The sequence below is a fragment of the Henckelia pumila genome, chromosome 2 (genome assembly GCF_033568475.1).
Source record: "Henckelia pumila isolate YLH828 chromosome 2, ASM3356847v2, whole genome shotgun sequence".
In the NCBI taxonomy this organism is placed as follows: Eukaryota; Viridiplantae; Streptophyta; class Magnoliopsida; order Lamiales; family Gesneriaceae; genus Henckelia; species Henckelia pumila.
Genome location: NC_133121.1, coordinates 133,496,746 through 133,513,206, shown reverse-complemented (window position 1 = coordinate 133,513,206; position 16,461 = coordinate 133,496,746). Strand labels below are relative to the sequence as shown.

At 34.4% G+C, this 16,461-nt stretch overlaps 1 pseudogene; it reads left to right on the top strand.

Annotated features, from left to right (window-relative positions):
- The first annotated feature begins 13,570 nt into the window (after positions 1-13,570).
- Positions 13,571-16,231, top strand: LOC140884578 (flavin-containing monooxygenase FMO GS-OX-like 9; annotated as a pseudogene).
- Positions 16,232-16,461: the final 230 nt, after the last annotated feature.

The following is a 16,461-nucleotide window of genomic DNA, read 5'->3' as shown; positions in this document are numbered from 1 at the left end:
ACACGATTGGAAATATGGCACGCTGTGTTCAATGCTTCTACCCAAAATCTTTTGGAGATATTTTTTGAGCTCATCATCACCCTAGACATCTCCTGCAACGTTCTATTCTTCCTTTCGGCAATTCCATTCTGTTGAGGATTTTTTGGGGCAGAGAACTCTTGTGAGATATCCTTCTTATCACACAAAGAAGAAAACAATGAGTTCTCAAATTCCTTTCCATGATCAGTTCTGATCCTTGCTACAGTCAAAGTATGTAGGTTAGTAATCTTGGTAAACAACTTCTTAAAAACACAAAAAGTGTCTGATTTTTCTCTAAGAAATCTTACCCATGTAAAACGAGAAAAATCATCAACACATACCAAAGAATACTTTTTACCTCCATAACTTTCGACTTCCATGGGATCCATCAAATCCATGTGCAAAAGTTCAAGACACCGTGTTGTCCCACAGTGTTGTAACACGGGATGCGCAACACGGGTTTGCTTACCTTTTTGGCATGCACCACAAACATATGGAACACCAGTCTTTAGATTTGGAAGACCTCTGACAGCTTCATACTTACTCAGATTCTTTAAGGTCTTGAAATTCACATGTCCAAGTTTTTGGTGCCATAGACTAAACTCATCAACCTTTGAGTGTCTACATGCCAATTCTTCACCGAGTTGGTAACAGTTATCAACTGATCTTGTACCTGTGATAACACAACGATTAGCATTATCAAAAACTTCACAAGTATTCTTATCAAACTTCACATGCAAGTCATCATCACACAGTTGACTAATTGAAATTAAATTTGCATTAAGTCCTTCAACGTGTAAGATGTTATGAAGCTTTGGAAACCCTTCCACATTGAGTGTTCCTTTCCCAACAATTCTTTCCTTTGCACCACCTCCGTAGGTCACTCTACCACCATTTTGTTCAATGTAGTCTGTGAGGTGATCTTTCAAACCTATCATGTGCCGAGAGCTTCCACTATCAAAATACCAATTACCTGCAGTGTTAGCTTTCAAGGAAGTATAAATAACAAAACATCTAACATCAGACTTTTGTATCCAAACTTTCTTCACAGTGGGCCTCTTTCTGCCAGTGTTGCTCTTGGTGTTGGACAACACGGAGGGGAACACTTGCTTAGATTCCCACAAAACATAGTCATTTTTAAGCTTACGACAAAAAGGCCTGATATGACCAGATTTGAGACAATAGTGACATACAAAAGGACGCTTCCATTGTTTTGGCTTAGGAACAGAAACATCCTTTTCAACAATGAGTTTCTTACCTTTCAAAGCAGTTAAAGGATGGTTCAAGGAATCATTACCTTCCTTCACAAACACTGGTGTTTTGGAACATTCACCAGTTTCAAAAACACTTTCTTTAAAACCAAGTCCAAACTTATCATTCTTACCCATAGTCAAAATGGAATCAAGTTTGCTCAAACTGGAATTAAATTTATCAAGTGTAGTTTTTGCTCTTTCAAGTTCAGAATTCAGCAACCCTAATTTCAGATCTTTCTTACTCATGAGAATTTCCAGTCTAGCCACAACAGCTTTCAATTCAGTATTCTCTTTTATAAGAGTTGTGTTCAACTGATTCCTCTTGTTCCAATCACTGTATAACTCTTCATAGAGTTTTTGAATACCTTCCAGAGTATAAGGATCAGCTACCTGTTCTTCATGATTGCTGGAATTGTCAAGGTTAGAAGCAACAAAACAAACAAATTTTTGAACAGTGTTGCGTCCAGGTGTTGCAACACCGGAGCCAACACCGAGAGGATTAATCTGAAAATTTTTCTTACTCTCCAGTAAAGCAGTAAAAGATATGAGATCTGCCTGTTCAACCTTTTCTTGTTCTTCTTCAGAATTATCATCACTCAGAGAAACATTCATACCTTTCCGAAGGCGATTTGCGCATTCATAAGCATAGTGGCCATATCCCTTATATTCCCTGCATTGAACATTATCAAAATTTTGCTTGAGGATTGATTCTTACCTTCATACCTTTGACGAGGTCCTCGAGTAGCAACAGGTTTTTTAGGTTTCTCTGACGTAGGCAGTCTAGGAAACTTTGAGGGTTGTGTACTTTTCACATCCTTCTTTTCTTTCATTACCTTGAGATAATCAGTAAATTTCTTCGAGATCAAGGCAATAGAATTTTCCTCAAGATCGGAATCATTTACTTCCTGTTGAACTTCAGCAAAATCATTGTAAACATCATTAGATACTTGAAAAGCAATAGACTTACCTTTCGAGTCATCTTCGGCTTCCAACTCCATCTCATAGGTGCGAAGAGAACTAATTAACTCATCCAAACCCATTATAGATGTATCTTTTGATTCATCTATAGCACAAACCTTGGTGTGAAATCTTTTGGAAACAGAACGAAGCACTTTCGATACAAGTCTCTCGTTCGAAATAGGATCACCAAGAATAGATGCTTCATTCGCAAGGCTCTTCAACCTTCTATTGTATTCCATGATGGTCTCTGATTCCTCCATTCTCATTTTCTCAAATTTTGAAGTTATGAGACGCATCCTTGTCTTCTTGACACTAGCCGAGCCTTCACAGTGGGTTTGTAGTTACTCCCAAGCATCCCTAGCACAAGTACAAGTACCAATTAGATTAAACATGTTCATATCAACTTAAGTGAACATAGCATTAAGAGCTTTAGCATTATAAATAGCCGTTGTATTCTCATCGGCTGTCCATTGTGATCTTGGCTTTGGTCCTGGTACATCATCATCTCTCATGGGTGGTGTCCAACCGTCAAGAACATGCTGCCAAGCCCTGGACTCAATGGATTGAATATACATACTCATCTTCAATTTCCAAGGGCCGTAGTTTGTCCCATCCAAAATAGGTGGACGAATTGCACTTGTGTACGGAGTGTCCATAACTAACCTGTAACACAAACCAGGAACTCACTTAGTAAAGTCAAGTGGTGGCTCTGATACCACGTGAAAGAAACGGTGTACGTGGTTGTTATGTAAAATAAGGCAGTGTTGTCGTTTGTGTTGTAACACCACAGACAACACAGTGCAGCGGAAATTTAAAGCGTAAATAAAAACACAAGTAAATAATTTTGCACAAGTATAAAACTCGTGCGGGTGCCTTAGGGCTAAATATCACTAAACGTAAGAATAGTCTTACAAAGTAATCCTAGTGATTTTACGAAAAGTCATTAAATCCTAAATTTCTCAACGAGTTGAGAAATCAAACTTGCATCCTAAAATACAATAAGAGTATAAAAGAAATTGGATGCAACTCCCGTAGCCTAAATTGAAGAGACGGAAAATATCTTCAACAACACAGTTCTCACAGTGTTGTCTCTGATGTCTTCAATACGAACGGCGACACGGGGACATGCAACAATGATGGTTGCAAACTTTGCTTCAGAATTCTTCAAGATCTTCCTCGAATTCTTCAGAGTATGCGCAGAATATTTTTCGTCTGAAGCTCTCACTTTTCTTATGCGTGGAAATATCCTTTTATAGATAAGCATCCAAATCTTGAAGATTGCCTTAGATAGAGTCCTACATAAATAAGAAAAGTAGTTTTAGTAGGAAATAAACTCTATCAAATCTTGTAAATCAAATCTTGATAATATCGAATTATATTATGTCAAATAATCACCTTATCAAGATCTAATTTAAACTTTGGCAAATATATCATTAACATATTCGAAAATATACACTCAATATTTATCAAATATCCTATCTTGTCTAGAAAGCAAAATCTTATAATTTCCAATTAATTAGGGCCGAAATATTCAAGTAATTAAATTCCTTTCAATTTATATAACTAATTTCGGAACGCGTGATTTCTTTAAAAACACAATTACTTCCATAAATATACATACGGCCATATATATATATACAATAAAAAAATAATTAAAACAGTAATTGTAAGGCCCGAAAATATTAAGTTCTTAATTACAGAATTTAAGATTTAAATTCCGAATAAAAGAGAAAATATGAATTTAAGAATTTATGGAAATTAGAGATTTCAAGTTCGGGTCAGAAATATTTAATTTAAGGATTTTCGGATTTTAAGATATTAATATCTGGAATTCTTAAATTAAAAGATTAAAAATATTTGAATTGATATTTATGGAATTTAAGATGTGAATTCCAAGATGATAAGTATCAAGAATTTAATTTGAGGATGAAATTCAAGCAAGGGCCAATTTGCAAATATTGAGTAGTTCAAGGACTAAAATGCGATAAGGTCCGAAATGATTCAATTTTAATTCGAGAATATTTCATTTGAGAATATTTAGAGTTTAGAATTTAATTCTAATATTCTTAAATTATTTAGTATTGAAATTGAATTAAAAGATTGGCCGAGGACCAAATTGCAATTATTGAAGAATTCAGGGACTAAACTACAAATAGGCCAATATATATCTAATTTTCACTCTTTTCAGCAGAATTCACGTGGAATTGGCAGTAGCTAAGTCCGAGAGGTCTGAAACAAAATTCCAAGTCATTTTTGTCCCTTTAAACTCCAATATCTTTTTATCCGCCTGCTAGAATTTCCGATTGATCGTATATTTGCGATCACAGCTCCGAGTGCTACGTTTTGACGTAAGTTTTATGAAGTTCTACCATGTTTGAATTTTATGATATTGTTAGAATTAATATTTGATTGTATAAACATGTTCTAGCATATACGACGATAGTATATCTAAGACGGATCCAGAAAAGATTGTCGTTTGAACATGTTTTCGATTTTTGAAAGATTTTTCAGAAATCGGATTTTTAGGTGCTGCCTATTTCAAAATTAAGCTGAAGAATTGGTGATGATATTTGAATGATATGATTGTATTAATGCTGTTAATGCCTTTGGTATTTTCGATTTCGTACCGTTACGCCGCCGGTTCAAAATTTTGAATTGTTATTCATTCTAAATGTTTAGAGCTCATCTTCAAGTTTTTGTAGATGAATTGATTATGAGATTGAGTTTAGAATGTAGAGATAATGATATTTGAATCGAAAGATTTATCGGACTCGAATAGTTGCGACGTCGGTTTGAATTCCGATCGTATGAGCAAGATTTGAATAGTATAAGCTTTAAAGAATCATCGATTCAGATTGGAATTGATGTTTAGATATGTTATAATCTATTTCAGATTTGAATTGAAGATTATCGAAGTTGAATCGACGAGTTCGAGTTCGAATGACTTGAAGTGTTTGAAGTGGAATCAAAAACACCTTCAAGTAGCACTGATTGAAATTAGCAGATTTTGATGACCGATTTGTCTAGCGTTGAGATGATCAACATTGGCAACAGATTCAAGAGGTTTGAATCGCGATGAAAGATATGAGTTGACATTATTCTTGCCAGGTAGAACAACTCGAGAACGTGGTGTTTTCGAGTTATCCTGAAATCACATACTTAATTGTTTCAGTGCTCTTATATGATTTACTTGCTTTTGTTGGTATCTTTGATTACTTACATGCATATAAATATATTCTTGATGTGTTCAAGATGTTGCTTTAGCTTATGTATGATTTAATGCATCCAGATTGTGTTGCATTCATCTTGAACTCCAGCCTGAATAGCACAGAGGGCAGAATGGCCTAGAGTACTGCAGATGACGTTTGGAGAACTGTAGTGAGTGGCATGGAATGTAGATTTACTTCCAGAGTCAGATGACTCATGGCACGGAATATAGATTTATATCCAGAGCTAGATGACTCACTATAGTTGCACCAAAGTCAGGGGAATTGAGATATTTAACACCACCTCGATTGGGAGAGTCGGTGGTTAGTTAAAGATTTTATTCCCCGGGATCCCAAGAACTAAGCTTATTGATATCAGATTTGATAGTCTATTCCTTGGCATATGCATTGCATTTATGCATTAACCTAGAGATTGCTATAGTTTAGATTATGCAGATATAAATGCTAGCATGTTGTGATACGCTATTCTAGATATGAATATGTGCTATTGCTTTAGATGAATCATTATGCGTTAAGAGTTTAAGAGTCGATGATGATTCTATGATCTACGTGTTATTACATGTTTTATGGTTTTAGAGTTTTATAGCATATAGATTCTATATGCTTTCATGATGTATATGTATGTCTTTCATACTGAGATTTATTCTCACCGGAGTTATCCGGCTGTTGCTTTGTTTGTATGTGTGCATTGCATCAGGTTGGGGCATGATCAAGCTAGAGTTGGCTTGGATAGCTTGAGAAGAGAGATAGCATGTGGTGATTCGAGTTTTAAGCAGATGACATGTATTTATGATTTGGTAACATGTTAGAAAGCAAGAACCTTTGTATATGTTGTTTTTGCTAAGTATTGATTTATACTTGAGAGTTCATGTATTCTAGATCACTTGCTATTAGTTTGAATGCATGTAAAATTATCTAGAAGCATGTTTAGAAGTTTATATGAAATGTGTATGAGATTTGGAATCAAATTGTACAGCAAAGATACATTTTTATTTTTTGGACAGGGTGCCCGCTCGATCGGGTAAACTCCACGGATCGAGCGCGGCCTGTGATTTTCCAAAGAAGAGAAGTGAGTTTTTGGGCTCGCTCGATCGGATGATTTCCACCGATCGAGCGAGGCCAAATATGTTCAGACCCGAGAGCAGGATATTCTTGCTCGCTCGATCGGGCAAGTTTACCCGATCGAGCGAGGTTCTCAGTTTGTTTTTTTTAAAAAAAAAATTTAGCTCTTGGTTTGAATATTCTTTTATTGTTCGATTAATTGTTTATTAATCGTTAATTGCCCTAAGATGAGATTAGCAACCCGGGTCCCCACAACAGGTGGTATCAGAGCATAAAGTCTTGGACTAAGATAGAAGTTGAGCGGGGGTAGATTGAGTCGCATGCATTTATAGTATTGCATAAGTATGCTTTACTTGATTTACAAAATTGTATGCGACGATGAGTATTGATTACCACTGCTTGCTTTACTGATAGAATTACATGCTTATATGCTGATATGTATATCTGAGTTATTGAATTCATTAGAAATAGTGAATTCGTCTTAAGCATGTAATATGTGGAAAAGCATGAGAAATTTCAAGCATGTGTTCTATTCAGAAGCATGAGATTATATATATATTATACTGACATTGTATGTTATAATCTCTGCCATATATATTGCTTATGTTCTCGAATAAGACAGATTGTGCATATAGCATGAGAACCTCAGACAGAATAGAACCTCAGATAGAACAGAATCGTGTTGAGGTAAGGTTTTGAACCGATTGCACTGAGGAGTATGTTAGTTGAACAACTCCAAAGCTATGAATCATCAACTCAGAAAGATACAGAATATGCTATGTCTAGAAAGGAGTTGATTTGAAGAGCTTGATCAGTTGTTCAAGAGAAGCATATTCAGATGAATATAGAACCAGCCTGATTTTATATCAACTCCAGGTCTTAGCAAGAAGTTGATGAAGTTGCCAGAAGAAGTACTGAAATTGTTTGGCAGGTAAGTAAACAGAATTGTTTCTTTCCGTATATGCTAAAGAAGATAGAACAGTAAACTTTGCAGAATAGACACATAAGTTGATTTCAAGCTAGTAAGAGAAGAACGAAATCATGAACCGGTTGTACGAGGCAGAGTTGAATTTTTTTTATTCACGCCTCTGTAATTGTGAAAACCTATGATCATCACCTCCACTACAACTTTCATAGCAGTATAGCTATGAAGCAAGAGATAGTGACAATAACAGCAAAGATTGATTCAGCTTAAACACCAGTAGATGAAGAAATATAAGCATAAGTCCCCTAGCTGAAACAAATGAAGAGAACATTTGAATGACAGATAATTGCATAGGCAATAAGAAAGTACAGAAAATAAGGCTCAAGTTGTATCAGATAAGAATATTACAGGTAAGTGAGTTAATTCTAGTTAACCGCTTATATATGGAGTGCATAGCATCCATTCATAGATTAATGATTTGTTATATATAATCCGTATCTGATGAGCCTTTATTCAATGTATTTGCTGAGATTTTTTGCCTTTGAGTAGAAGAAATGCATTTGAATGATTAGACAGAGAAGATGAAATGCAGACTTGGGGAAATAAGATTGAATATGCATTATAGATATTAATGCAATAACTGAGTATCAGATAAGAAGTGATTGATTCTGTGCAGTGATTAAGTTAGATCAGCAATAGCAATGAGTAGAGATCTATTTGATATGAGTTGCAGAAATAAATTTCTATTATGTTGGTACTATTTATATCACTATGATCGTGGAAGAATGTCAGTAGAAGTTTAGTCGATATATTGAACTAGTACAGAATTAACCTAGAATTGACAGATATGTCAATGGTTAGAATGTACAAAAATAGTTCAATGACATATATCGATTTTTCTACGACATGAATGCATTTCTATATAGAGTGTTGTCTAGTACAATGGTATTATGACAACTAGTATAGAAGAGCATTACTTGAACCGAAAAATTTCAGAAACAGTTAGCAGATTGAGTCGAAAAGAGTTATGTAGTACCGAAATGATGATTAATTATATGACAATAAGTTAAGTCGAAAAGATTATATTCAACTATTGTCAGCTAAGAATTAATAAATGAACTCATATCAATAGAGAATAAGAAAAATCAGTTACAGTTGAGCTTTTTCTTCAATTTTGCTGAAACTATTACATCATAGAAATCGTGATTCTTGAATTTCTTGCTATCGATTCTGAGGTTTTTGTATTCGACCTCGATCGAGTTTGATGGACTCTTATTTTTTTTTACTAGAGTCTGATTTGATTCCTTCTTCTTGATTTTTATGATGCAAGTGATATGGTATCACTTAGCAGATTCTATCATTCAGAATATGTAATTTTGGATGATCTTGATTTGAGCAAATTCCTTTGAGCTGAGATTTGAGAATTTTGATTATTTGATGTATTTATTCAGTGTATCTTGAAGTATTTGGCTCGTAACTGATAGAAATTCAGATTCAGAATACTAGCAAGATTTTTGGGTTTTAGCTAATTGCTGGATTTATTGGGTACAGATCTGTACTTGTTGAATGTTTATGCTTGGCAGATACTTAAACAATCAGAATTGTTGTGATCCAAGCTAAACTCGAATTAGTTTGGACAGATAGAAGCAACAGATTGATTGAGAACGCTAGATTAAGATAAGAGATAAGACATCAGAGCAGGACAGATGAATTTTTGCGGTGAATAATCATTTGATTATGCCAGATATTCTAGATATGGAATATCAGATTTTGAAAGAGGCATATGACAATATATTTAATATTTATTTAGTTGTCTAAACATGTATGACTTACATGTAGTCATTACTTGGAAATCAGTATTGGTGAAAGAATTGAAAGCAGATACGACATAATTAATAGTACCAATACAAAAATTCCAGTAAAAGAAGCAGAAAAGAAGAACTCAAGTGGTTTATGTAACAGATTAGTTACATAAGAGTTGAAAACAGATCAACTTTGTGAACGACTTTAGTTTGAATCTACTCGAATTGTCATGATTTTGCGGTTTAGAGTATAGTAGATTTCGAAAGATTCATGAATATGTTGTATTAGATATGATACAAACATAAAAAGATACTGGTTATGCATTTAGCAAGATGATCAGATTACAGGAATTCTTGAAATCTATTGTCGAGATAGAGACTTTAGATTTGTTTTCTAGATTGTGGCATTGATTGTCAGATGTTCTGAGTATTTGGTTGTATGAGATTTCATTATAGCATCCTTTGATTAGTGGATTATCAGATGTGATTATCCAGATTTCCGAGGATATTCTCAGAACGATAGTACTAGATTCGGTACTAATTGATTGATTATTTGCCACTTGATTACTATGATTCCTGTGACAGCTATTTGATAGATATACAGACAATATTTTGATGATTGATTGATCAGAAACACAAAATTGTCTTTATATTGAAACAATCTTTCAGAAATATCAGCTATCAGACCAAATAAGAGTCAAGAAACGATAGAGAATGTGAAGATTGCTTCGAACAGAATAAAAATAGAGCAGCATTAACAGAGCTAGTAGATGAGTAACAAATATAGATTTGAAGCCTGACCAGAATGATTAGTTAAGAAGTTCTTTTTCGAGCATCATTAGGTTTCAGAATTGATTCCTATGAGTATTTGATCTAGCTTATGGATTATACTCGAATTGTCAAATAGATGAATTGGTATCCATATGCATTGGCTGAAAAATATCAGCTAGAATATGTATGTGCATTCAATTCAGATACAACAAAAGTAGATAAGATGTTAAGAAAGACAGATTAACTGATGCAGAATTCGATCACGAGAAAGAGCAACTTAGATATAAGTTGACTCAGTGATTATATGTTTTGCAGAAGTGATCAGAAAGGAGATTAAGATACGATAGAAGAGAAGATATCAGAATAGATATTAAAAGCTCAGAGAATTGAAGTCAGTATTACTTCAGTCAGCTATACAGCTTACGAGAATCAGCAGTAAAATCAAATGCGATTTCGAGGACGAAATCATTCCTTAAAGGGGAGGAATTGTAAGGCCCGAAAATATTAAGTTTTTAATTATGGGATTTAAGATTTAAATTTCGAATAAGAGAGAAAATATGAATTTAAGAATTTATGGAAACTAGAGATTTTAAGTTCGGGTCAGAAATATTTAATTTAAGGATTTTCGGATTTTAAGATATTAATATCTGGAATTCTTAAATTAAAAGATTAAAAATATTTGAATTGATATTTATGGAATTTAAGATGTGAATTCCAAGATGATAAGTATCAAGAATTTAATTTGAGGATGAAATTCGAGCAAGAGCCAATTTGCAAATATTGAGTAGTTCAAGGACTAAAATGCGATAAGGTCCGAAATGATTCAATTTTAATCGAGAATATTTAATTTGAGAATATTTAGAGTTTAGAATTTAATTCTAATATTCTTAAATTATTTATAATTGAAATTAAATTAAAAGATTGGCCGAGGACCAAATTGCAATTATTGAAGAATTCAGGGACTAAACTACAAATAGGCCAATATATATCTAATTTTCACTCTTTTCAGCAGAATTCACGTGGAATTGGCAGTAGCTAAGGCCGAGAGGTTTGAAACAAAATTCCAAGCCATTTTTGTCCCTTTAAACTCCAATATCTTTTTATCCGCCCGCTAGAATTTCCGATTGATCGTATATTTGCGATCACAGCTCCGAGTGCTACGTTTTGACGTAAGTTTTATGAAGTTCTACCATGTTTGAATTTTATGATGTTGTTAGAATTAATATTTGATTGTATAAACATGTTCTAGCATATACGAAGATAGTATATCTAAGATGGATCCAGAAAAGATTGTCGTTTGAACATGTTTTCGATTTTTGAAAGATTTTTCAGAAATCTGATTTTTAGGGGCTGCCTATTTCGAAATTAAGCTGAAGAATTGGTGATGATATTTGAATGATATGATTGTATTAATGCTGTTAATGCCTTTGGGATTTCCGATTTCGTATCGTTACGCCGTCGGTTCAAGATTTTGAATTGTTATGCATTCTAAATGTCTAGAGCTCATCTTCAAGTTTTTGTAGATGAATTGATTATGAGATTGAGTTTAGAATGTAGAGGTAATGATATTTGAATCGAAAGATTTATCGGACTCGAATAGTTGCGACGTCGATTTGAATTCCGATCGTATGAGCAAGATTTGAATTGTATAAGCTTTAAAGAATCATCGATTCAGATTGGAATTGATGTTTAGATATGTTATAATCTATTTCAGATTTGAATTGAAGATTATCGAAGTTGAATCGACGAGTTCGAGTTCGAATGACTTGAAGTATTTGAAGTGGAATCAAAAACACCTTCAAGTAGCACTGATTGAAATGAGCAGATTTTGATGACCGATTTGGCTAGCGTTGAGATGATCAGCATTGGCAACAGATTCAAGAGGTTTGAATCGCGATGAAAGGTATGAGTTGACATTATTCTTGCCAGGTAGAACAACTCGAGAACGTGGTGGTTTTCGAGTTATCCTGAAATCACATACTTTGTTGTTTCAGTGCTCTTATATGATTTACTTGCTTTTGTTGGTATCCTTGATTACTTACATGCATATAAATATATTCTTGATGTGTTCAAGATGTTGCTTTAGCTTATTTATGATTTAATGCATCCAGATTGTGTTGCATTCATCTTGAACTCCAGCCTGAATAGCACAGAGGGCAGAATGACCTAGAGTGCAGATGATGTTTGGAGAACTGTAGTGAGTGGCATGGAATGTAGATTTACTTCCAGAGTCAGATGACTCATGACACGGAATATAGATTTATATCCAGAGCTAGATGACTCACTATAGTTGCACCAAAGTCAGGGGAATTGAGATATTTAACACCACCTCGATTGGGAGAGTCGGTGGTTAGTTAAAGATTTTATTCCTCGGGATCCCAAGAACTAAGCTTATTGATATCAGATTTGATAGACTATTCCTTGGCACATGCATTGCATTTATGCATTAACCTAGAGATTGCTATGGTTTAGATTATGCAGATATAAATGCTAGCATGTTGTGATACGCTATTCTAGATATGAATATGTGCTATTGCTTTAGATGAATCATTATGCGTTAAGAGTTTAAGAGTCGATGATGATTCTATGATCTACGTGTTATTACATGTTTTATGGTTTTAGAGTTTTATAGCATATAGATTCCATATGCTTTCATGATGTATATGCATGTCTTTCATACTGAGATTTATTCTCACCGGAGTTATCCGGCTGTTGCTTTGTTTGTATGTGTGCATTGCATCAGGTTGTGGCATGATCAAGCTAGAGTTGGCTTGGATAGCTTGAGAAGAGAGATAGCATGTGGTGATTCGGATTTTAAGCAGATGACATGTATTTATGATTTGGTAACATGTTAGAAAGCAAGAACCTTTGTATATGTTGTTTTTGCTAAGTATTGATTTATACTTGAGAGTTCATGTATTCTAGATCACTTGCTATTAGTTTGAATGCATGTAAAATTATCTAGAAGCATGTTTAGAAGTTTATATGAAATGTGTATGAGATTTGGAATCAAATTGTACAGCAAAGATACATTTTTATTTTTTGGACAGGGTGCCCGCTCAATCGGGTAAACTCCACGGATCGAGCGCGGCCTGTGATTTTCCAAAGCAGAGAAGTGAGTTTTTGGGCTCGCTCGATCGGATGATTTCCACCGATCGAGCGAGGCCAAATATGTTCAGACCCGAGAGCAGGATATTCTTGCTCGCTCGATCGGGCAAGTTTACCCGATCGAGCGAGGTGCTCAGTTTTTTTTAAAAAAAAAAAAATTTAGCTCTTGGTTTGAATATTCTTTTATTGTTCGATTAATTGTTTATTAATCGTTAATTGTCCTAAGATGAGATTAGCAACCCGGGTCCCCACAGTCACGTTTGCGTCCTATAGCTACCAGCCTACCAAGCTAACATTTCATTCGACACAATTATACAACTTCTTTTCATCTGTCCCCGGCAACCTCAAACCCATATATTTCACTATAAAAACCCCACCACCATGCACTACAATCTCACCCATCGATCTTTTGAACTGATCAAGCCAAATCATTAACAGCTAGCCATGGTTTGTTCAAGGGCCATCTCCAAGAAAGTATGCGTGATCGGCGCGGGTCCATCCGGACTCGTCGCGGCCCGTGAGATGAGGAAAGAAGGCCACAATGTGGTGGTCCTCGAACAGAACCACGACGTTGGAGGTCAATGGTTGTATAACCCTGAGGTGGGGGATGAAGATCCCTTGGGAAAAAACGATTTCTTGAAAGTTCATAGCAGCGTTTACGCCTAGTTGCGCGTGACGTCGCCTAGGGAGACCATGGGATTCACCGACTTCCCGTTTGTGATCAAGAAAGAGAGGGATGTGAGGAGATTTCCGGGTCACGGGGAGATTCTTTTGTATTTGCAAGATTTTTGTGACTACTTTGAGTTGAGGGAGATGATAAGGTTTAATACTATTGTATTGAACGTGGAGATGTTGGAGTATCCTAGAGTTTTAGCCGGGGAAGACTTGAAGTGGGTGGTTAGAAGCAAGGAGGCGGAGAAGGAGGTGGAGGAATTAGTCTTCGACGCGGTGGTTGTCGCCACCGGACATTATTCTCAGCCTAGGTTGCCTAAAATTAAAGGTAATATATATATACTTACATATGCTAGAGTACTAATCGACTGTTTTTAATTTAGTATGAGAACACAATAAAATTTATTTCACATTAAATTTTAAAACAAGAATATGATGATTCAATTCATTTGTTCAGGAATGGAAGTGTGGAGAAGAAAGCAACTGCATAGTCACATTTACAGGGTCCCGGAACCTTTCAAGAACGAGGTAATTAATTAACAATACGCACTAAAGATTTTTTAAGGTAGTAAACAAAAACATAACTATTTGTATTTACGAAAAAAATTGATTTATATATATTTCAAGGTGAATTATGAAGATTAATTTGAAATTCATGATGAATAATAAATAAATGATACAAAAACTTAGTATCATGAGTTGACATTGATGTTAGGTATAGTGTATCGATCGAACTATTCAAACTTTTGAATTGATTTAAGAGGGTTTTGAGTGTGTGCAAAGATACGTAACATTTGATTTCATTTCCTTAAAGGGTTAGCCACTGATCATCATGCATGTGTTCTTCCAACTAATTACTTTATATCTAATGATTGAATCTACATTACTATTATATATATTATGTATTTATGGTCACATTTAATTAATAATAATTATAATTAATGGAATTAGGTTGTTGTGGTCGTTGGAAGTTCATTGAGCGGGCAAGATATATCGATGGAGCTTGTTGACGTGGCAAAGAAGATCCACCTCAGTGCAAAATCCCTCACAATTTCTCAAGGTTTATCAAAAGTCATCTCCAAATATGATAATCTACACCTTCATCCCCAGGTACGTACCTACATATGTCACAAATTCAAATTAATATATAACCCAATTATATATTTGATCACTTGTATAAAATACAACATTTGGTAATTAATTAAAATAATAATAATAATTAATGCAGATAGAATCATTGCATGAAGATGGGAAGGTTTTGTTCAATGATGGATCGTGGGTCATTGCCGACACTATTATATACTGCACAGGGTACGTGCATAATGTCAATTTTTTATTTTATTTTTTTAAAAAAAATCCAAATCTATAATTTCGAGAGTTGTTATTAATGAATACAATACCATTTTGGCAACAAGTGTACGTTTGACATGTGTAGGTATTCATATTCATTCCCATTTCTTGACACCAAAGGGATCGTAGCGATAGATGATGACAGAGTTGGCCCACTATTTGAGCACACATTCCCTCCTTCACTAGCTCCTTCTCTCTCGTTTGTTGGTGTCCCTAGAAAGGTAATATTATTCTTTTCATATCTTTTATAGATATATATTTATATATTATAATTGGATCTCGAAGCCGAAATTGTTCTTGTCTTTGGTGTCACGAGTTATTTATTAATTTGTTTTGCTGATTTTGGGTACTTTGTGATGGATGTAGCTTATAGGGTTTCCTTTCTTTGAAGCCCAAGCAAAATGGATTGCTCAACTGTTGTGTGGGAAAAGAAGGTTGCCATCATGGGAAGATATGATGCTATCAATTCAAGAGTTTTATCAATCAAGGGATGTTGCGGGGATTCCTAAGCACCATACTCATGATATCGCAAGTTTCGAGGTAAACGATACTCAATTGATAGAACTTTTGTTTTTGTTTTTTTTTAAAATTAAATAATAATCGAAACTTGTTTTACATAACGGTATAATACAAAACTTTTATAAGACCGTTTTGCAACTTAATTTTATAAAACAAGTTTTTTTTTCGACCAAACATATGAAAAAAATATTATTTTGTATTTTAAAAATATCAAAGGCAGTAGACGTTATTATATTATATATAGTTTGCTTAATTTTGTTCGTGTATATGTTACGCAGTACTGTGATAAGTACGGAGATTACATCGGATTCCCTCGTTTAGAAGAGTGGAGAAAAGAGCTTTGCCTTTCATCTCTGCGAAATGCGGAGATCAACTTAGAGACATTTCGTGACGTATATCATGTAGATGAAGAGATGCTGCAACAAGCCTGTCAAAGTTCTCACTTCACTCAGCAAATTAATTGGCCCCAAATCCCGTGATTTAATCAAGTATTACAAATTATTATTTTATTTTTATGCTAAATGGTTGAGATATATATATATATATACTAGCAAAAGTAATAACAATTTTATTTGATTATGACCAGAGTTATCAAATTTTGAATGTTTAGTTTTATTAAAATCAAATGTTATATTTTTTACGGGTGTCAGTTCAAACTTCAATAACTAATTAGCTATTGAAGTAATCATATGACATATTTAACTTCCTTTTTGTAATATTTGTCGGTTTTTGATAGACCTTTTTTTAGTGATATTATATGTTTATTCATTAAGTTTTATTTTTTGAAGCTAACA